This window comes from Camelus dromedarius, chromosome 2, assembly GCF_036321535.1.
Source record: "Camelus dromedarius isolate mCamDro1 chromosome 2, mCamDro1.pat, whole genome shotgun sequence".
NCBI lineage: Eukaryota > Metazoa > Chordata > Mammalia > Artiodactyla > Camelidae > Camelus > Camelus dromedarius.
Genome location: NC_087437.1, coordinates 41,882,054 through 41,904,448, shown reverse-complemented (window position 1 = coordinate 41,904,448; position 22,395 = coordinate 41,882,054). Strand labels below are relative to the sequence as shown.

At 40.7% G+C, this 22,395-nt stretch overlaps 1 protein-coding gene across 4 annotated transcripts in view; it reads right to left on the bottom strand.

Annotated features, from left to right (window-relative positions):
• The window catches only part of FNDC3B (fibronectin type III domain containing 3B), a 312,077-nt gene extending 289,901 nt beyond the window's left edge, over positions 1-22,176 (bottom strand). For 2 of the 4 annotated variants that reach the window (XM_064492811.1, XM_064492820.1), the window contains exon 1: positions 21,969-22,176. The gene's annotated coding sequence lies outside the window, so the exon portion shown is untranslated. Of the gene's footprint in view, positions 1-21,064; positions 21,312-21,968 lie in introns of those variants that run through there. The other 2 variants (XM_064492826.1, XM_064492816.1) reach the window with 2 other exon arrangements.
• Between the last annotated feature and the right edge of the window lie 219 nt (positions 22,177-22,395).

Genomic DNA, 22,395 nt, shown 5'->3' with positions numbered 1-22,395 from the left:
TTCCTTTTTGTGGTATGCAACTTAATGTCACTTCCCCATGTGCTGATTTTCTTCGAAGATATAAAACTCTGTTAATGTTCTTCAAACTCACCGAGTTACTCAGTAACCACAAGAGTAACCGAAAGCAGTGTGTGAGCAGCAGCCTGTAGGTTTACGTCTTAATCTCAGCCTTGTGACCAAGCTTTACTTCAAGGCTCAGTTTGAACAGGCCCAAGATTCCCAGAGGAAAATGAGCTTTATTTCCTGCAGCCTACAGTCACCTCTAACCTGAAGGGGCAGGAAACTTGTAATAAATTTCTCCAAAACTGTGAGCAGGCAGCAAAAGAGAGTTACCTACTTAACTACCGTGGGCAGATTATAGTATTACTCTGAATCTGTTTTCTCGTCCAGAAAATAGGAATCACATTATTCCCCTTCCAAAGTTGACATGGCGGTACATAAGGTCATGTGTGGGACTTAAGCGTCAGTGCCCAGAAGAGCAAAGTCTGGGAACTATTGGTTAATACCATGCTCATCTGCCCAGGTCCCACCTCCCACCCATGCTTCTTCGTTACCCTATTGACCACAGAATCATGGGGAAACAGACAAAAGATGCAGTAATGCCTAGCTCCCATCGAAGATGGGCCAATCGACTAAGGAAGGCCACTAAATAACAGTTGTGGGCTAACAGCCAGTCTGTCAGATAAGCACATGCAACCCAAATGAAGCTTCTGACCCCCGTTTCCAAATCAGCTAGAGTGATCTTGGTGTGTTTTCACATCTCAGTTCTCCGTGAGTCCTCTAAATACTTAATACCAGGGGTACTAAGATTAAAAAAACAATTCTATGGACCACACACCATACCTCTACATCACTCTCACCAGGAACAAAAGTATTCCAAATTTAGATGCCATAACTCTAAGGCAGCATTTTCTTCCCTTTACTCCCTCAGGAAAAAAAAAAAAGAGAAAAGAAAAGGAAGGAAAAACTTTGCAAAGGGATAAAGTGGGAAGTCAGTGCTCTAATATAAACATGACAAGCCCAATTCCATCACTGCAATATACTCTTTTGACTTCAGTACAAAAATCTTTTCTGACCATCTGGAGCTACTCCAGGCAGGAGGCCAAAACTTTGTAATTTCTTTTCAAAGTAAATGACAGATCAGTAACTGCCACATTGCTAACGCACAGCCAAAAGGGAGCATCTCATCTCCTATTCAGTGCTCCCTGGAGTTTTACACGTGTAGTAAAAACAACGTGCTTCCAAAGAAATCTGCCCACTTATCAATATTCCAAACTGAAAAGCGATTGTATCACTTCTGAACAAGGCGGCGTTTTTTCAGGTGTGATCCTATCACCCTGCTTCGCAGGCAGGAGGCAGGACTTCCTGCATGTTTCACGAAAAAGGCCATTTCTAAACTAGAGCGAAATCTTTATATGTCGATTTATATTTCAGTTTGCCAGAAATAAGACATGGGAGCCCACCAGAAAATTTAGGAGTCTGTCTCCTGCAGTGACTGAGATGTCTGTAAGGTCACAACAAACTTGGGGTCACACAACACAGAAGACAACAGGGGTGATCAGTGGTGATCTGTAATGCTAGTGGAGACAACTTTTTAAATCCCACTGACCAGCAGGATCACTTCCTTTATTCATCCAATAAACCAAATGGAGAACCTACTATGTGCCACATACACACAGTGATGGTGAAGAAAAATCAAAGTTCTCAACATCTCTGCCAAAAATATAAATCTGAAAAGTTCAAAATCAATTTCATGTAACATGCCACTGATAGTGAGAACAATCTGAAAGCTCAGTCTTAAATCTGGTGACCCTCTTCTGGAGCACAATGAATGGAAGGATGTCAACCAGCCATGGCTATAGGCAGCCTGCAAATATTTGTTTTAAATTTATTAAATTTTAATGTAATAAAACATTTTTCCCATATTTCAAAGACATGAAAGGTATCTCTCATATTATACTTTCCACTGGAGAACTGCCTTTAAAGTAAAACATTTTAAAACTGAACAATCAATAATTGTATCTGGTAGTAAAACTGTTTCTTACAAAGTTATAAGGAATTTTATAGATGAGCAAACAGTAACTAGCTTCTGATTACAAAGTTAAACTGCAGATAGATTACAAATAAAAAATATAAAATGGGTAATGATGGTTTTGCCTTTCTGATGAACAAACTTCCCTAAAGATAAATTCACAGATTCAGAATAAGAGAGCTGGAAAAGTCATTAGAGATCATCGCACCCTGATTTTACCCAGCTCATCTCTTAGAGAAACTATTCTGTTTGTCTGCCTTCAAAGCATCATGCAGTCATTACCAAAGTAATGATATCTGAGTGTCTGGAGCCCATTCCAAATGTAACCCTTGTGTCCTACACTGAGACCAGGGAAGAGATGGGCGATTGAATCAGGCACCTTCACAGAGAATTCAGACCCTGGTAAGAAAATGATGGCAGAAAACTTAGAGCAGATTCTTCAGCTCTAAGGAATGCATAAGAAGGATTCTTTGTCCCTAGTCTTTTGGAACGGGAGAAGAAGTGAATGCTGACAGAATTACCTTTCCCCAAAGGTTTAAGAGGCTCAAGTGGAAATTCCAAGGCAAGTATCACCATCAAAGGAAATTGCTAGAAGGAATGAAGTAGGAGAGGGCATTAACTGCAAGGTTCTAAACAAGAGGAAAATGTACAAGGAAAGGCAGAACTTACTGAAGACACTGTGATTTTGAGGTCAAGGGGATGATTTGGTAAACAGGAAAAAGCACTATAAGAAAAGAACAAGTTTTAAGGAAGTACGGAACATTTGAAAAAAAATGGGGAAAATACACAAAAATCAAGACTTGCTTCCAAAGTATTTAACAAGAAAGAAAGAGAGCAAAAGATACAAGCAAACAAGGAATGGCAATGGGTCATTCAAAAGAGGAATCTTCATTAGCTCTGAGAGTAAATATGATTTTGCGGCAGTGGCTCATGTATCAAAATTCCACTTGTTTCAAAGGAGTCACAGACAGCTTGCGTATTAAGGAGGGAGACTGTTTTCTGACTCTGCCTAAATTCATTTAATTCTTCATTCATTCTTCTCTCAGTTTGACCTCTATTAGTTATTCTCTTACTTAAGATTTTATTTTCTCTCAGTGATACACAGGCTTCAGGAAATAATTAACGCAAGCCAAAATGAGAGGTGGATGAATAAATGAATGAACAGTCAGTCAAAGGCAGAAGAGTACTTAGAAATACTATACTTAAATCAGTTCTGCTCAAATTGCAAAATACTAATCATAAAGCTTAAAGAATCATCAAATGGTGATAGAGAAAAATTTCACTTTTAGGATGCAGAAAAGTAGACGACTGGGGTAGTAAGGTGATAGCCAAGGGGCTGGGAGAAGAAAGCAACTTGCCAACCACAGAAAAGAAGAACAAACTTACAACAGCCTGCAAGGGAGGATGGGGGAGAGAGAGCAGAGGCTGACCCTCCCTGGTAGTGCCGGCAGGGCACCAGCTTCAGGACAGCTCCTCTACTGCATGCATAAGAAACTGTTAAGAGGGAAGTAAAACCTCACAGACTTAACGTCACTACCAGCATGATGATCTCCTGCAACCACTTTTCTCAGTATCCCTAAACAAGCAGCCATTCTGTAAGTAAAACAAATCATGATTTTGGGTAACAGGCCCCCAGTAACCTGGTTCATGCATCGTGTGTAAGTTTGTGGATCCAAATGGTTAATTCTGCAACAACAACAAAAAAAGATCAGAGACCTCTCTGGTTCCTTGCTCCAACTTAGTTAAGATTGTGTAACTTGTACAAACATAACCATTTCCTGTCCACTGAACAAAGTAATTAATGGACTGGGCACAGTTTCTGAGATGATTTAAGGGAAGAAATCAACCTAGCCATGTCTCAGTGCAGTTCATTCTAAAGAAACAAGAGACAGGAAAATATAGATTATCATTACTTTGTTGAATAGCAGTCATTCTTTATGTAACTTTCCTCCCACAAACTGACTATACATGGCACCCTGGGAAAGGAATTTGCTACAAAGTGACCCTAAGACAATGTATCTACCATCCATCCATACCTTCAATTCATTACTAAAAAGTAATGTGCAGACTGCCACTTTGGAAGGAAAAATAAAAACTGGTAAAGCTTTATGACTTTAGATGCATCCAGCATTTATATAAGATGGACTCTACAGAAGAAGTACCAAAAAGAAAAAAAAAAAAAAAAAAAAAAGGAAGGAGAAAGGGAAGGAGGAAGAAAAGCAATCTTGGCTCCCAGACTTCCCAGGGCTGGTTCCAAGGCCTCACAAGGTCCAGGGACACTGCCCTCATTTCCCGTCCAATGACTCCAACCTTTTTTTGCTTAAGCTAGTTTGAATGTATTACTTGCAAAACAAATAGTTCTTCACTATTACCAAACACCAACAATCTTTTCGATCTTCACTTATTTTCAGGCATCTGTTATTTTAAATTAAAAGTTCCATATTTCTTCCAAGAATTAGAAGAGCTTTAAAATTAAAAGCAAACAAGTTTTCCTGTGGTTCAAACACATGGTATCTCAGTGTCAAAACAACATTATGTCTTGCTCCATTATTAAGTTATTTATTCAAATAAACTTATGGAACATTTATTGTTTGTTACTATAGAAAGAGAAAAGGAAAGACGTGGTCCCCGCCCTGAAGTTAGTTCTATAAAAGTGGAGAAGACAAATAGGAATTAGCAGTCTCCCTGTTCCATTCCTTGCTACACCTTTACAGTTAGACAAATACCAGCTCTGACTGAACTGAAGGCTCCCTAAGATTCAGGTTCTGCAGCCTATCAGTCCCTACCGTCTCCTGGTTCTAAAGGAGAAATGAAAAGTGTGGAGTGGGCCGCTAGGGTTTTCTCCCACCACGGTGGGGAATCAGCCTCATCACCTGGTGGATACAGTAGAAAGCCTGGGCATGTATCCAACTCATAAAATGCCTTATCCTCTGCCAGTCCTCCACCGCTACCAATTCTCCTCCTCCAAATTCCACCCACAACTGTGAACATACCACTAGGACCCCCCACCCAAGGGCAAGGGGACTGACTGGCATCTAAAAGAAGAATTTTATCATTTCCAATTAAAATCTACCATCTTCCAATACTTTTTCAGAGGTTCAATACAAGGTTAAGTCATGAGAATCCTGAGAGAACATTAGAGAATTGGTGTCAACTGGATCTCTATGAGGGGTTCACTGTTCACTATGAGAGTCCTCTCTTCATGATGGAAGAACATTCTGCAAAAAACAAGTTTTTAATAAACACCAGTCAACTGAGGCCCAGGCCCTCTCACAGCTAACAGGAACTGACTACCTGGCTAAATACTCACATTCTGACAAATTTTTACAAATATGTATCCCTTAAAGCTGAAGGCTGGAAGATTTAGGTCAAAAGATGCCTAATTGGTTTGAAACATTTCAAAATGAAGGCTCTCACTAACCAGATCATTCAAAAAAACAACACAAGGAAGAAGTGATACGTGCCCTCTATGTATCTACAAGTTTTAATTCACTGGACTATAGATAAACATCCTTATACGCAATCATCTGGTCAGCATCCTGGAAGAAGTATCATTATGGTAAAGGTTAGGCAAGTTTATACAGGCTATCAGGTGTAATGTTCTCAATGATTACTTTTCCATGGCAAAACATGATTTGCGTTACTGACTTAGAAAAATAAATAATAACGCCTAACTTGTATCTTTGCACTGATTTCTTGCCAAACTTAAATAGACCAGATGTATTTCAAATAGGATGGCCAATCGGTAACAGATTTCAGCCAGTTAATAATCCATACAAACATTTAAACCTAAATTTCCAATCAAGCAAACAATTTTTTTTAGATCAAACCATTTGACTCCCAGTATCACATGAAATTTTCCAAAGCCCTTTAACTATTTTTGTGTGTTAGTTTCAAATTCCCCACACCATGGGGTACAATTAGTGTCAGGAGTCTTGAGGAGGAACAGTTTCAGAGGTGTCCAAAAAAAAAAAAAAAACCCTACAGAAAAGGTTACTAGAAAGTACCATTTCTTTTATAACTGAAAAATAAATTTGTATTTTAAAATGTCCCCCCAAATATGTACTATGTCATGTGCTATCACCAAAATATATTTTACAAAACACACACATAATTGTAATACTACAGTTGTTACAAAAAATACTACTACAAGAATCCCATGCTTTGCTTCTTCTTGTCGGTACTTATGGTGACAAATAAATGAGGGAAATAAGCATTATGAAAACTGCTCACATTGATAACAACCAGAAGCAAAATGTCAGAGGCAAAATGGTCACCACTATAGGCACACTACTAAAGGTTTTAAGAATTAAGACAAAGAGAAAGGACAATAGTCATAAAAACTCCATGGTTCACTGTTCTTTGCTACAAAGTCTTAGAAACCCCTTTTCAATGTATCATTTCAGGAAACAAAGAAAAAGCTCTAAGTGTATCGTCAATGCAAAATGAATACAACGACCTGAAGTAAAGGTGCTAACACAAGAGGTCCTGTTCTGTAAGAATTACAGATCCATTAAAATATAATAGTTTCTTTTACCTCCTGTGGACACAAAGACAAACACCTGCTTCTTCTCGCGCTGGCCACGCCTATGACTTTAAGCAAGCCCCTTCAACTTAAGACCCGCCTCTCATGGGAAAATCTGATATTGTCTTAGAAGAATGAATTATATACCAGCTGTGAATCTGTAACAGAACATCCCAAAAAATCAAACATCAAAATGGCAATCAAGATCTTTTGACTTACTTAAAAACGTAAAGATGTAGGAGGGATATCAACTTGCTAAAAGAAAATCATTTTTTAAAAGATCTCATTCTTAAGCAAAGGACACAGAATAATGGAAACCAAGTAAGCATGAGATTAGGAAACATAACTCTGAAAGGCAGTATGATTACAATTGGCAAGCACAGGCTCACATATTTTCTCTGTAACATTAATATCAATTTTTTCTTCTTGCTATCAAAACTGCAAGGTAATTGATTGCCCTAATGAATATATAAATTTCAAGATGAATGCTGTTTTTGAAAAGCAAACTAATCTTCTAAAAAACAAAACAACAACAACAAAAAAAAAACCAACCTTGTGACAAAGCCTTTCTTCAAGCAAGTTTCCAGCAGCCAGTGGAATATGTGAGAAACTGAGCACTCGGCAAACATACGATAAAAAGTCCAGAACTGAGCCAGTTCTGACAATATTCAGAAAGGTTTTCTACACACATAACTTGCATTTAAGTTCATTCATGATTTCAAATGTGAATAAGGGCCAAATGTTCCTATAATAGAGATTGAGAACAAGTTTTCTCAAATGACACTGTTTTTATTCCAGCCCAAAAATCAACCTCTATGCAGCACTGTGATTTTTTTTTTTTTTTAACTCCCAGCAAGTTCAAAAATTAAATTTTCTTCATTTCCAGCCAGGGGCCACTGAAACAAATCTAATGGGTGTAGACAGCATTTCCTGCCTACTGCAAGAAAATAATAGGATTGCCACTATTAACATGGCCCCAGGCGCTCAGTGAGGTGGGGCAGTGAAGAAACTGACCTTTAATTTTCATCAGTCAGCCTGCAATGACTGCTTTATTTTTGTTTTTGTTTTGTTTTTTTAAAAGGTGAATGTTGTTTTTTTCTCCAACATGAAGGTCTAACACTGGCTCATTCACTCTCACGGAGCAACACAGGCTCCAATCCCTATTATCCTTTCCATTCAACTGTGTTTATGTCTAGAACAACCCTGCCAGTAAACAACCAGCTAGAATTCAGTTTTGTTTTTCTTCTCTTACTTTTTTGGAGCTCGGCTTCCAATTTACAAGAAGCCGGTGAGACTTAGGCACCGCCAAAGCAGAGAAAACTCTTTTAGTCATTGACACCTCTGCCAAACATTCTATGTTATTCTAAAGAAATGAGCATCCGAACAACAACGAGCCGCGAAGGTGGCTGAGACTTCTAGACCCACTTCAAGGTCTCGGCCTGCAGTGCGCTGCTCCCCAGCAGTGGTGTCTTCAGACTGTTACAGAGGTGAAGAACACTGTCCGAGGTGGTGACCCAGAGATGAAAGGCAGGTCCTGGGAGCCCCATGGTTTCACCCACTAACATCAGGCCCGACCTCCTGTCCTAAAAAGTTAGAACAACATCCACAAAAAAGAGAGGGAATGGGAGGGAGTGACTCTCCTTTATTACAACTCTCCTTTGATCCTAGATTTTAGGATAGGAAGTAGAGCTTAAAAAGGGACCATCTCTCTTTCAGGAGGCAGGGAAGAAGAAAAATGTTGGTAGAAGTAGCACTTGTTTAATTAAATACTTCTTGGCATTCAGACCTGCTTTTCCACCCCCCTCAAAGTGCTTCTTACATATATTATATTTCACTTTATGCCCACATTACTTTACTAGGGTAAACAGCTCAAATATGACTTTGGAGGGAAGCTACAAAGCCGTCACTTGGCCAAGAACACGCAAGGAGTCAGTGGCAAGGCCAAGACAAAACTGATGGTTAGTATTCATATACACTTTCAGAGTAATTGGGAAATGTCTTTAGATAACTACCATTCCATTAAGAAATGTGTCCAACAATTAAATCTGCCTGTAGTCAGTGAATAGAGTAATAAAACAGCAACTATCACTTGCTAAGCACTTGACAAAGCACCATATGGAGCCAAACAGTCCTAACAATTCCTTTTAACTGAGTCACTGAGATTCAGTAGCTTAACCAAAGTCAGAGACAGAAATCTGCAGTGGGGTCTCAAACGCAGGGCTCAGCTGCCAGAGCACATGGGCTCAATCAGCCCACTATAAATGATGACAAAGGATTTACCTTCTTACCAAAAATACTAGTTCCAAGTTAAGTGAGTAGTTTCCCATGATCCCCAAATACGAAAACTGTAAGTGATAATCTGCTATTGTTTACAGATGGGGACTAAAGAATTCCCAAGCAGCATGGTTTCTCCAAAGAGATGTTTCCTTTTAATCTAAACTATCTTGCAATTAAACTATCTAGAAAAATCATTCTATGAGTTTTCATGAAAAATGATATAAAAGTTATTTCTTGGCCAAATTGACAGTTATTGAAGATACACAAAAACAGCAATTTGTGTTTAAAACACTTTTAAAAAGAAGTTCTTCATTAACCTGCCAAGCAGAACATCTGACAGCAGACTAGAATTGCCCCTCTACTGAACTCACAGATGACTCAGTGGAAACTAGAATTTGGAAAACGTTATCATCCCACATAAAACATAATAGGAACAAACTCGCTCACCTTCATTGGAACTACATCCTTCCCAAACCCTGGCCTGCTCCCCTCCACTCCCTCCTACAACCCCCGCTCCTCACAAAAGCAAGGAAGGAACACTTGCAGAACTAGGTTAATGGCAATCACTTGGGGCTCAAAGTTACTCCAAACGAAATAAAGCTAAGGTAATCTAGTGGAGAAGTTTATTAGTATCCTCAGTTCTTTCTCTTTTTAGCCAACTATTATGCCCTAATGGGTTTGAACTCCTAAGGAAACTGAACTAAGAGAATTGGAAAGTAAAACATAAATCAGAAGTGACATTGTTTCCATGTTTAAATTTAATATGACAAGCAAATGGCAAAACCTAAAAAGCTATGCTTTTAAATTACTCAGATTGTCGCAGGTTTCATTCAGATCCGGGAAAGCTACTACACAGTAACCACACAGCAAGATTAGAATATGTCAAAATCAAATAACCCTGGCAATAGCTATGTTTCTTCATTAATAAAGAAATTTTATGGTAAATTAAAGATATCCATTGCTAATTAAAGCCTGAAGTAAAATCCAAGCTTTAAAAATTGCTATCCATTTCTTCTCCCTCCTCCATCTCTCTTCAAAAAAAAAAAAAAAACGACAACAGGTAGATTGAGTCTGAAACGTCTGTGGGGAAGTAAGGTGAAGACCATCTGCAGTTGACTGACTAGGTCTAAAACTCAGGGGCACAGCTAGGGCTTTGGGAATTATCGCTCTTTACTTGTGGTACAACAAGGATACCCACTTCCAGTGTTTTCATGCACTAAGAATAAATAGTGAAAAATGTTCATTAAAGAGATAAATAATTTTTAAAGGAGAGCATTTTAAAAACTGAACTTAATTCCCTTCTAGGAGGCTCAATGCTACTGATTTTATAATTTCCTTGAAGATGAGTGTACACAGGGACAATTTCAGTCTCTCTTACCTGAAATTAAGTAAGTAAATCCCCACCTTCAGGTGAAGGTGATGAAAGTATGTGAAGGGTCAGACAGAAGAGGGTCCAAGCAATTTAAAATCAACACATAAAATGCCCAAATCCTAAAACTAAAACATACTCCTTTTTCGTAGTGCTTAGAACTGCTTACATCTTAAGGTATAAAACAGCTGTTTTCCAATTAAGTTACTCTTAAAAGTTAGTTTGACCCTGTGGTGCTCTGTGTCATGAGGATCAAACCACAGAGAAGGAAAGCTGGGTGACCGGCCGAAGGCTTCCCGGCCCCCAGCTGCACCCAGCGGAGGGCAGCCCGGCACGGGGGAGCACTTCTCTGTGGTGCCACCCATTGTGAACGTTTCACCATTTATAGCCTCCCTTCTGGGCAGAAGTTTTGAGAAACAAGAGAAAGTTGTTCTAACAGTCCTCACCATCCCGTGGAAACACAATCCCCAGAGAAGCACACAGCTCCTTCTGGCCCACGAGCAGCATTTCTGTGAAGCGGCAAGAAGCAGTTTCAGGGAACCACCTTGGGCGCTGCATCTTCATTAGGCTCTTCATCCACACCGCCCCCAACACAAACACAGGAGAAAGCATGTCAGGTCCGACTTCAAAGCCTTGTCCTTAACTCACCTTTGGTGAACTCACTTTCTAAAGATGGAGTGGGGAGCTCAATGATTTCTAACAAAGGAAGCATTTAGGGCTGCCAGCTCCCCAGGCCGTCTCGACCGTCTGGGAAAGCACAGGGCTCCTCGGAATCCTGAGGTCACCTTTTATTCACCACGGGGGCTGCTCTTTGCAGAGACGAGGCATGCTCCAGTCAGTTCTGGGCTCGTCCCATCCCTGTGGCTGCCTTCGGTGCAACCCAAACACCACAAACTGTTAGCCTTGCAAGGACAGAGAGGGTTAGTATTAGGAATGCGGAGGCCTTGCTTTTCCAGGTGCAAATTATAAGTACAGGATCTTACTCTATATAAATTAACTCAAATGAAAGGCACTGAAGAGAGGGAATGTGAGATGAACAAAACTGTACTGCCCCTGAGTGAAAAGGGCTCTCTTTCATAAAATTCCTCAAATGTCTGAGTCATGTTTCACGACCATTTCTTAACCAACTTCTCTAGATTTTTCCCATTCACTATACTGAGTTTCTTATACATTACTTTCTATGAAGTATACTTTTATTCTCTGGTTTCTCTCATTCCAAGGTTAAGGTGCTATTACAGAAAACAATCTAGGAAAATCTCCATCTTTGGAGATGTCCAGAATATTATTATTGTTTCAAAAATAAATTTTAGGTTTCTGGACCACAGACAGGTTGAATACATGGGTGGCATTCAACTAATACTTAGTCTTAGCATCTGGCTGCCTGGGAACACAGACACTGTCCCAAGTCTGGAGATACAAATAAGACATTTAATGTGAACTATTAAAGAAGCAGTGTCATATAGCTGGAAAAAGAAGTTCTGGGATCAGTTTAGGTGATCTTTTCAACACTTTTGAGCATGTCTTCTAATCTTAGTTTACTCAACAAACATTTACAGGGCACCGGGTATGTTCTGCCTTCGGCGGTGGATACTGGAAACATATAGGAAAACAAATACCATCTACCTTTCATAATTTAATGAACATGGAATATATACACATATATACACACATACACATAAGTGCCTGGCACAGGGTATGTGATCGAGAATTGCTGGTCACTATTGTATTTTACATCCAATTTGTAGTCAGTGTTTGGAAGTAGTGCTCAAATGACAAGGGTCCTCGTTTCCATGTAAAACTGCCAAGGGCTGGTTATCGTTTTACCCCAAAGCATGTGATGATAAAACCCTTCTGAGGAACTCTTCAATTCTAATTGGAATCCTCTCTCTGGTGTCCTAAGTGCTCCGCCCACCTCTCTTCATTGCAGCCATCAGGTCAAACACCTTAAAAGGATAAATTACCAAGAGGGCTGAGTCCCCAATCCTGGGTTTCCCAAACTTGACTGATCATATCATTCACCTGGAACGCTTGATAAGGATTTCCAGATCCCACCCCAGACATAATGAATAAGAATGGGTGCACCCCCCAAATCCACACATTAGCCCTATAATCCTCCAGAAGATTCTTCCCTTCTCAGGTACCCTTTGACTCCACCTTCAAATGGCTGAGGTCATTCTCCTCAGGTTTCCATGACATGCTCTCTGACCCTTTCTCCATGGCTTAGTTTAGCACGAAACACTCTGGTCACCAGTCTAGCAGCATCAACTCTCTCTGCTGGGCCCTCAACATCTCAGCAAGGCACATGTTGGGTTTTTTTTCTTTCCCTTAATCCCTCCCTCTAGAATTTCCATATAAAAGAATTGTTTTCAACTACCACAAATCTCTGAAAAGTTACATTTTTCAGAAAGTAATTTTTCTAATTTATAATTCCCAAACTGACTCCAACAGACAAGCAAAACATACATAATCGAGGGCCACATTTTTAGGGAATAGAAATAGAAGCTATTTGTTCAAATTTTCAAAATCAATTAGTGATCTGATACAGACATGACAAAGTCTCTGGAGAACTTCATTTCTTTAAAATAGCCCTAAGAGAAAGGCCAGGTTTGCACTGAAGGTGACTCATGCTTTTGTTTTAATTTAATACTTAGGAGAAAAAAATTTTTCAGGAAAACTGTGGAAACACAACAATGCCTACAATATGGCCCATACTTCAAAGAGATCAACTTCAGTAGAAGAAATACTGACTTGAGTGCCTGAGAAGAAGTACTAAGTTTAAGTGGCACATTCAACCGAGGAATTCATCCAACCATCCAATAAGCATTTACTATGCACTCACCGCGAAAGACATTAAGTTAAATCAGTAATCATCCCTACACAATCGGACAACAAGGAAAAGGACAAGGGTTCTGAAAAGCACAGATAAAGTGCCAGAAGGATTTAAAGAAAATGATAAATTATGTAAAATGATGTGTCTGGAACATGAGGAGCTACAACAGAATGAGACACTTTTCTTTAGAAAAGTGTCAAAAATCAAAGAACAGTCTGTGAACGTGATGTAATCCTTTGTATCTCTACGAGATACAGAGACTGTGACTCTTAGTAACTTTTGATATCAGTTGGTAACGATCCTATCTCTAGAGTAATTACTAGGCCACAAAAATGACCTGCTACAATATGAAAGCCATTTACACACAGGGCGAAGAAAATATACCCATACAGATCACGAAGCATGCACACATACCAGCAGCATTCCCTTGAGGAGTTCAGGAATTAATGAACTATTATGGATGGCAAAGACATTACAGAACACAGTAGATAATTTCCCCCTGAACTTATTTGTATATAAACTTGTATCTTTCCATTTGAATTGTTATCTGCTATTTTCAGTATTCCTAACATGCACTTACATCGGATGTTTAAGTTTTATATTCACTTAACAAAAAGTCTGCCCCATCTTTTCATAAGTGATCTGCCCAAACTCAACATCAATTTCTCAGAAGCAAAAAAATACTCAGAGCAGTCACCACTATGAAATCATTATGTGCTAGGGACAAGTTCAGAGGAATAAAACAATACTACTGCTTTCTTTCTTTCCCTCTATCCCCTCCCCATAACTTTTAGTCTAACAAATTGAAGAATGTTAGCACCTAATGCATTTCCAACAGGAGTACTGAGATGACTTCGACCATTTCTCTGAGTGGAAAGCAGAGTTTTTCCTAACTACTGAAGGCGACAAAAAATTGAAAAAAAAATGTTCAAAGGTTAGAAAATATGACAGATCTAATTGTACATCCAATTTTCTGGTTTCTGGATGACTCACAGTGAAATTCAGGATAAATTATGTTCCTACGCAGTCTGTGGATATTAATAAACTACCTGGTTCATCTGAATGTTAAAAAATCTTATTTTCCCTCCAGAGATCTACTACTTTGAAATAATCTCCTCTTAAATTCAAGTCAGTTAATAAAATAAGGTAACTCTGATCTCCAAAAATGGCCTAGGGCTGGGGGATGATCTACAGAACAGCATGAAGTAAACCGACGGGAACAAACAGGCAAACTGAAATCACACAAATTAAATCTCCTTCCATTTTTTTTAAATTTTTTACTGTGATAAAATAAACATAATATTTGCCACTTTAACTATTTACAAGTGTCTAATTCAGTGGTATCAAGCACATTCACAACCCTGTACAACCACCACCACTATTCATTTCCAACTTTTTCATCACCCCAAACAGAAACTCTGTACCCATTAAACTGTAACTCCTGTCCCCCTTGCCCCAGCCCCTGGTAACCCCTATTATACTCAGTCTCTATGAATTCGCCTATTTGCAGTACTTCACGTAAGTGGAAACATACAATATTTGTCCTTTTGTGTATAGCTTATTTCACTCATCATAATGTTTTCAAAGTTCATCCATGCTGTAGCAGGTATCAGAATTTCATCCCTTTTTATAGTAGAATAATACTCCATCGTGTGTATAGGCCACATTTTGTTTATCCATTCATCTGTGAACGGACACTTGGGTTGTTTCCACCTTTGGGATATTGTAAATAATGCTGCTATAAACCCTGGTGCACAAGTATCCGTTTGCGTCCCTGCTTTCATTTATTTTGGGTACATACCAAGGAATGGAAGGACTAGGTGATTCTATGTTTAATTTTTAGAGAAACCGCAAAACTGTTTTCCACAGGAGCTGTAGCTTTTTATGTTCACAAGTGCAAAACAGTATAATGTTCCGATTCAACATACTTTTGAGTATTTTTCTGATTCACCTAAATTGAAACTTTTTCCTGAGATAAGATAAACCAAAACAGAAAAGTCAGAAGAAGCAATATCTGAAGACTTAGTATTTTCCTCTTAAATGACTTAAACAACTTAAACAATAGAAGACATAAAATGGGTTTAAAAAAAAAAGACTTTAAAATATAAGAGAAAAAGGAGTAGTATCTAAGAATATATCAAGAATCCTAAAATTACAACTTATACTGTAAAAACTGGTCAATATGAACCCTAAAAATTCACACACTAGAAAACCTCACATCTGAGTAAGTGGATGTAAATATTCTGGAAATATTTTAAAAGAAATATACTCTTCTTGTGGGTCAGTTCACAAAGTACCTGGAAATAAGCTGTCCAGGAACATCTTACTTCAGTAAAAGCAGAAGAGAGGATGTGTAATGAGCTTATCTAAATACCACTGGCAAAACTTTCCACAACTCTGCCCAAATTCACATGGAGATGGGTAGCTAAAAGCAATAATGATGTTCCTAAACCTTTAACACCTGCTCTCCCCAATGTGCCATCAAGTGCTTATGAGAGACAAGCAGCAAAACAAAAGCCAACAGAAAACCATTAAAACAATAGGCACAGTTGGAGTCTATTAATGGGGGTGGGGTGAGATAGGGGAGGTAGATATTCACTTATTCTCATGATTTATTTTGCATACAAAAATATAGTTCTAACTTTTGCCGGTAAACTATACCCAGTTTAAGTGATAGCAATGAGTAAATCCGTATTTATTTCATGGCAGTCAAAGACTTACAAAGGCTCCTGCACCTCTAGTAAAAGCTCAGTTAGAACTGACTTGAACGCATGTTGCAGTTCCACATTGCTTTTAAGTAAACTGATTTTTTCCAAGGTGCTTAAAAATGGTTTGTTCTCCTAATTAGGTAAATATTCCCCCTTATGAGCTATTGAAACTTGTTACAGTAATACCTTTTCATACAGAATAGGAAGCCAAACTTTATCCTGGACTTGCCTGGATAACTGCAAATTCCTAATTAGTTACATCCAGAACAAGAGAGTTATTTTTATAGAGACCCTCTTTCACCAGCTGTGTAGAATCTGACTGAGCCCCTTAAGAATAAATTAAATCATGTTATTTCCTGGGATTTTAGAATCTTCCATTATTTCTCAAACATACTACATTTGCTCACATATCAAGATCATTTTCTAGACAATTATTTCAACAGAAAGCTTTTCATAATTGAACACTATGAGTTAGTGTTGTATCAACTTTGCTTAAGCAAATTTTTCTGACTGGTTGCCTTTATAAAAATCTTATCTTTCAGAGGCAAAACAATGATATATCAGACGCCTTAAACTCTAATACAAATTGAATTTTAAACATTTAAGTATTTACATCCACTTACTCAGACATGAGGTTTTCTAGTGTGTGACTCAAATTTAACATTTCTCAAATTTCAGAAAGGAGCAAAGATTGAAGTTGTCACCATCCTGCTCTAGGAGTTTGGTGGTAGACATAGTTCTCTGCACAACATTCCAAAAATATGAGCAAAATACCCCTGTAAGTAAACAAAAGAATGCCTTGCACTTGCCAAAAGCAAAGTCAGAACAGGAAAGAATATTCTATTAACAAAGAATCTAGTCTAGAACTCAATAAATGCCTTCTGAGTCAATAAACAAGTGAATGAAATAAAAATTACATTTTAAACTAAAATGTAATCATTTAATACAAGGGACATTTTAAACAGATACTTACTGGAATCTCAAAAAATGCTAACTTTGGCTCAATACCATTTTAATGAATCTTCTCCCTCCAGTTATTTAAAAACTGACATGCAGTTTTAATATTATAGAAACAAAACACATCAGAAGCCAGTGCCTGAACTGACAGTGAGTATTGCCAAGGACATCTCATCAGCCAAGGAAATCACAACCCAGGTGTTTCAGAATGTTAAACTTGCATATCTCAACTGGGGACAAAAAAGAAAAAGATCTGAGGATTGATCCATTTTCAAATTGAGAAACCTCCCCACCTATAATGGCTGATCATTATTGTCTATCTTATCTGATTTAGACTTGGTGGTTTAAAAATCTCCCAACCCCCGAATTCCCACCCCAACCTACATACCGATCCTTGATACTAAACCTGCACCACAAACAATTCCCCTCTGGATGAGCTTGTGACTACTGGCCGCTCACTAGATGTAGCTTGCAAAGAGTTCAAGTACCAACCATCAAGTCATCCTCTCAAGTGAGCCTGTGCTTGGCTTCCATAGAAAGCTTCCTCTGTCTAGCCACAGTAACTCAGTCTCTGCCTTTTTAAAACACATTAATACCATACCATAGTGGGCATTTTAAGGCAAAAAATACACTTTCCTATACTCAAAAGCATTCCCAGTCAACTAAGGAATAAAGCTTCTCCTCAAACACTTAAGTGCATTCCCAACAGCTGTTAAGGATAGAATTAAGGTTTACTTAAAAACAACGTCTCAGCACAAAAAACTCTCATTGAATGGATTAACCTCGTTAAAGTGAGTAAGAGGTAATCACGATTTCTAAAGTGAAAACACAGATAGGTTGAAAAGATACTCTGATTTCAAACTGATAACTCAGATGTGACCCTCACTAGGGTGTATAAGATTTCTAATCTTTGCCCATAATTTCAACATCTTGTAAAATTCTCTCTCATTTGTTTTAAGTACCTTGATGTCCTACAAACAGAACTACACGAGTCAAATCATGTTTCCTCTGTTTGTCACATACACAAGAACACTATACTCCTATTTATAACACGGTTTTTATGTTGGTTCTTTGAAAATAACTATGATCCCAATAGTCAGGAATGGGTATGAACAGAGTTTTTCAGCTCTCTGAACAGTCTCATTAACTGATGCCTCATTTTCGGTTGAACTTACAATTTTCAGAGCTAGAGGCCCTGCAATCCACAGAACACTAAAATAATATAGAGCAATTTAAAGCTGATTTACTAGTGTAGGTCTTTTAGGTTCGTCTAATGCTCTAGGGTCAGGATTATGAACTGCAATTATCCCTGGGCAGTACAGTAACTATGAAATGTACAGCAGATTCAGATATATTTATAGGGAACCTGGAAGTCACCTCTTTAAAAATCCTAATAAAAAGACTATTTTATCACTGTCTTTTCTTGAAAGCAACATGCAAAGAGGAAAAAAAAAGGAAAGAAAAAAGTATTGTTAGTTTGTTTATGGATGAAATCCAGATAAATGAATGCTTAACTTTAACATGAGTTGGAGTTTTCACTATTTCATATAAAAATCAAAGTTGTTGAAATTCCTTCTACCAAATAAACTCTGAAATGCAACAGATTTAAATTAAATCCACTAATCAGAAAACTATTTGACCATATGCCACCAAAAGAATCTTTCCTGCTGTCTGTGTCAATCTTAAACATATTCTTCCCAATTCATAGACAATCTAGTGTTTTAAATTTTATTCTTTGGTAGTAAAGCAATGACTTTAATTCTTCAGATTAATTGTGCAGCTACACAAAGGAAAGTGAATGATGGTTTGGTTGTATTATTTACCTGACACTTATAAAGACAAAAAGAATCACCAATGAAGAGGTAAGCATGGATGTTGGGGTCATTTTCTTTTTTAACTTCCCAATAGTGATTCTTCATACTGCCTCCTCCTTATAACCTTTTATTACACTAAAATAACCAATAAGCTCTGATTCCCTTATAGCAATTATTTCAACCACACAAGGAAGTGTCACTGAAAGTGTCTATGAGTTTTTACTATGACGTGCAAGCATTTAAAAAAAAAACATTTTTTGTTTGTTTTTGAGCTATCACTAATTCAGTATTTAGAGTTCACTTAAGAGCTGAACGTAAGCATCTTCTAGTAGTATGGAAGAAAGAAAAGTGAACTACGAGATCTAAAAAGCAGTAAGACCCAGTTAAATAGGAATAGATTTGGGAGTCAGAAAGGTCTACATTGTGTTCTCCAACATGGTAACTAACCACTAGCCACGAGTAGCAGTTTAAAATAATTAAAAGTAAATAAAATTTAAAACACAGTTCCTCAAACTAGCCACATTTCAAATGGTACAACAGCTACACGTGCCTAGTGGTTGCCACACTGGACAGCACAGATACAGAACCATTTCCACCCTCAAAGAAAATTCTATGTGGTCTTCTGCAAGTCACTAAATTTCTGTGAACCTCAATGCCTTGTCTGTAAAATGTCCTTAACATCAGCTAAATTGAAAGACTATTAGAATTTTAATGAGATAATACATAAAAAAGCACAATACATAGTACTTAGTACCCATTAGATATCCAAGAAAGAGTAGCTATTAATACAATCCCGTATTGGATTTTAATCTATGATAGTAGTGCTGACAAGTCACTTCCCCTCCCTGGGCCTCTTTTTCCTAATACTGTAAAGTTGGGAAATTCTTCGGGTTTTAGGTTCCAAGGACGCTATCAAATTCCACCACGTTAAATGAGCTGTTAAGGAAAAGGAGCACAAACTCCTACAGAGTAAACTAGTACCTAGGCTCAAAGAGCTAGCTTCCTAACTGATCCCAAGCATTCCTCCAGAAACCCCAGAAGACTGGCTCTCCAGTACAGCCCATGGTCTGATGTGAGCTATTTATAAAGTCTGTCTTAAAAGGTTACTGGAATATCTTTCTGAAATTGTATATACTGTAATTAGAAGCTACAACCTCCTATTCCATGATGATACCTTGCAGTTTTAACATCTCTTTTAAATGAACATTATCTTTCCGTAGAATTTTTTTCTTAGAAGCATTTAAACCAAACACTTTAAAAGCACGTATGAGTTTAAGTACCATTTTTAGTGACTTTTTCTTTTTACCAGCTATTCCTCATTCTCAGCCAGCTTGTGGGTGACCCTCTAGTGTCCGAACAAAGTGAGAATTATACCCTCATGGGTGAGGTCCCCTTGCAGGATCAAAAACAAGCCCAAAGACTTTACCCTCCTTAACAGCTGCTCCACGGGAGCTAGGAAATTTACTGAACGATGGTTCCAACAGGGCGGCCTCCAATTAGGGGGAACCAAGGGCCCCCATTCAAGGTACAAAACCAGGGCCACGGGCTGCTCTTGGCTGGGGCTGCGGGCCTCTTCCCCAGGCGTTGTCCAGGGCCCCAGAGGCACAGATTTAACTTGAGAATGAAGAGCAACTCAGGCAGTAGAAATCAGAACAGAGCGGTGCATTTTTGCCCAAGGCCTGAAGCCTCAAAAAAAAAAAAAAAAGTGTTATTCCAGAGCAGATTCCTTTTCTTCCGGGTCTGTCTGCTCCCTCTGACTCTTTGCCCACAATCACCATGCCTCCCCTTTCCCAATGCCCCACCTCTCTCCACATCAAAAAAAAAAAAAAAAGTGGCGTGTTCCCTCTTCCTTAGCTTTCCCTAACAGGGCCTGGAAACTGGAGGAAATTCAAATCAAATTAATTGCACATTAAAAAGTAAATAGACAAGCAATCAAGGGGGTGCCCACCCAACAAAAGACCTCGCCTGTTCCAAAATATGATTAAGTCTGGCTGGAAGAAGGGGAGGGAGACTAGAAAGCAACAGGGATGGAGAGAGAAACGCGTGGATCTGGGGTCCCAGCGTTGGCCCATCGCGGCCAAATTCCAAATTTTGTTTCAAGAACACGCTAGGCTGAAGAGAGAAGAAAATAAAAAGTTTTAACTTTCAAGGAAGTCCGCAAATGGCACTGTCTGGATAAAATGCCACTGCTTCCCTTCGTCAGGGATAGCAGGGTAGGAGTTGGGATTCGAAAAGCTCCAACCCCAACCGCGGACTCCTGGAAGCCTCCCCGCCAACGGCGCCGCCGGGCGGCCCAGCCCCGTCTCCAGGGACACCGGGCCCCGGGGCTCGGGCTCCCACTGGGCGCCGGGACCGGACCTTTGGGAGAGATCGCGGGCACAGCCCGAGGCCCCACTTTCCGCCCAGAGTGACAGGCTCTTCCCACGCCGGCGGCCCCCGCCCCGCCGCGAGCACCAGACGGTCCGCACGGCCCCTCCCGACCGCCTCAGGACGTGGATTCCGCCCGCCCACCCCACCCCCGGCCGGGGCGCCCCTCGGGGTGACCGACTGACCGGAACTATGCTGGCCCACACACCGGGTCGCCTGCTCCTTCCCGCCGCGCCCCGCTCCCCCGCCCGAGCTTCCACCGCTTGGCTCGCCGAGTCCGGCCGCGGCCGCCGGTTACCGCCCCCAGCCCGGGGGGAGCCTGGGGGGCAGGACAGGGAGGGAGGACGTGGCGCGCTCGGAGGTGGCCAGCGGCGAGGCGGGGAGTGTCCCAGAGAGGCCTGGCCCGGGCGGGGGGCCGGCGCGGGCTCAGGACCCTCCCCGCGAGCATCCCCGGGTCGGAGGTCCCGGCCCGCCCCCCGCCTGGCGCGGAGAGGCGGCCCCAACTTCCAGCCCCACTTCACACGCCCGCCCTCCTCCCTCCACCATATGGAAATCTACAGCCTCAGAAAGTGACACGTCGAAGATTCCTCGGCCTCTCCACCCGCCCTCCCCCTCCCGGGCAGCGTTCCTGCCTCGGAGATTCCGGGAGGGGGAGCGGATTCCTCGGACAAAATCTGCTGGGATGGCTGCAGGAGGACGAGGGGGGAGGGAGAACCCGGGAGCCACTGCCCAAGGGTTTTTTTGTTTTGTTTTGTTTTGTTTTCCATCAAGGAGAATCTACCCGTTTCTTTCCCTCCTCCAAGTCCTGGCCAGCTAAGGGAACGGGCGGGGGCCTGAAGCCCAGCAAGACGCGGCCCCAAACCGGAGACTGACCCCATCCCGGGCCCCATGATCCCGGGGTGCCCAGACGAGCTCGAGGCGCCCCAGCACACTGGCGCCAAGTTTTCCTCGGGAAGCCCGGAGCGCTCCGGGACAGGCACGCACTTTGGCGGACTCGGCGTCCGGCCGGGGCTTTCCAGCGCGCCGGGACCCGGCGGCGGAGGCGAGGGGTCCAGGTCCCCTCTAGGCTCCCGCTCCTGCACGCCTTACCTTCCCTCGGGCTGAAACGCGGGGCTCCGGGCGCGCCACACACCGGGTCTCCCACGCCTTCCCAGCCACCAGCCCTGAGGCTCCCTGCCGCCCCTTCGCTGCTCCCGCCGCCGCCGCTGCTGCTCTCCTCCGCCTCCTCCGTCCGCCGCCGCCGCTCAAATAACCAGGAGGGTTAGATGGGGGATTCCGCCATGTCAATGATGTCGAGACCACATGGGGATTTGGGTCCCGCCCAATGCCGTAATCTGCCGAGTATAACCGGCGCCGCAAGCTCAGATTTGCAGTTGCTGTGGGATCCTCCTTTCCCCACTTTGGCCTGCATAACTAACCAAAAACTCTTTTTGGTTCAGCCAGACTAAAAGTCTAAGGCTTAGGGGAACTAGCAACTCCTGAAAGGTGAGAGCTATATGTTCTGCAAAAGATCGAC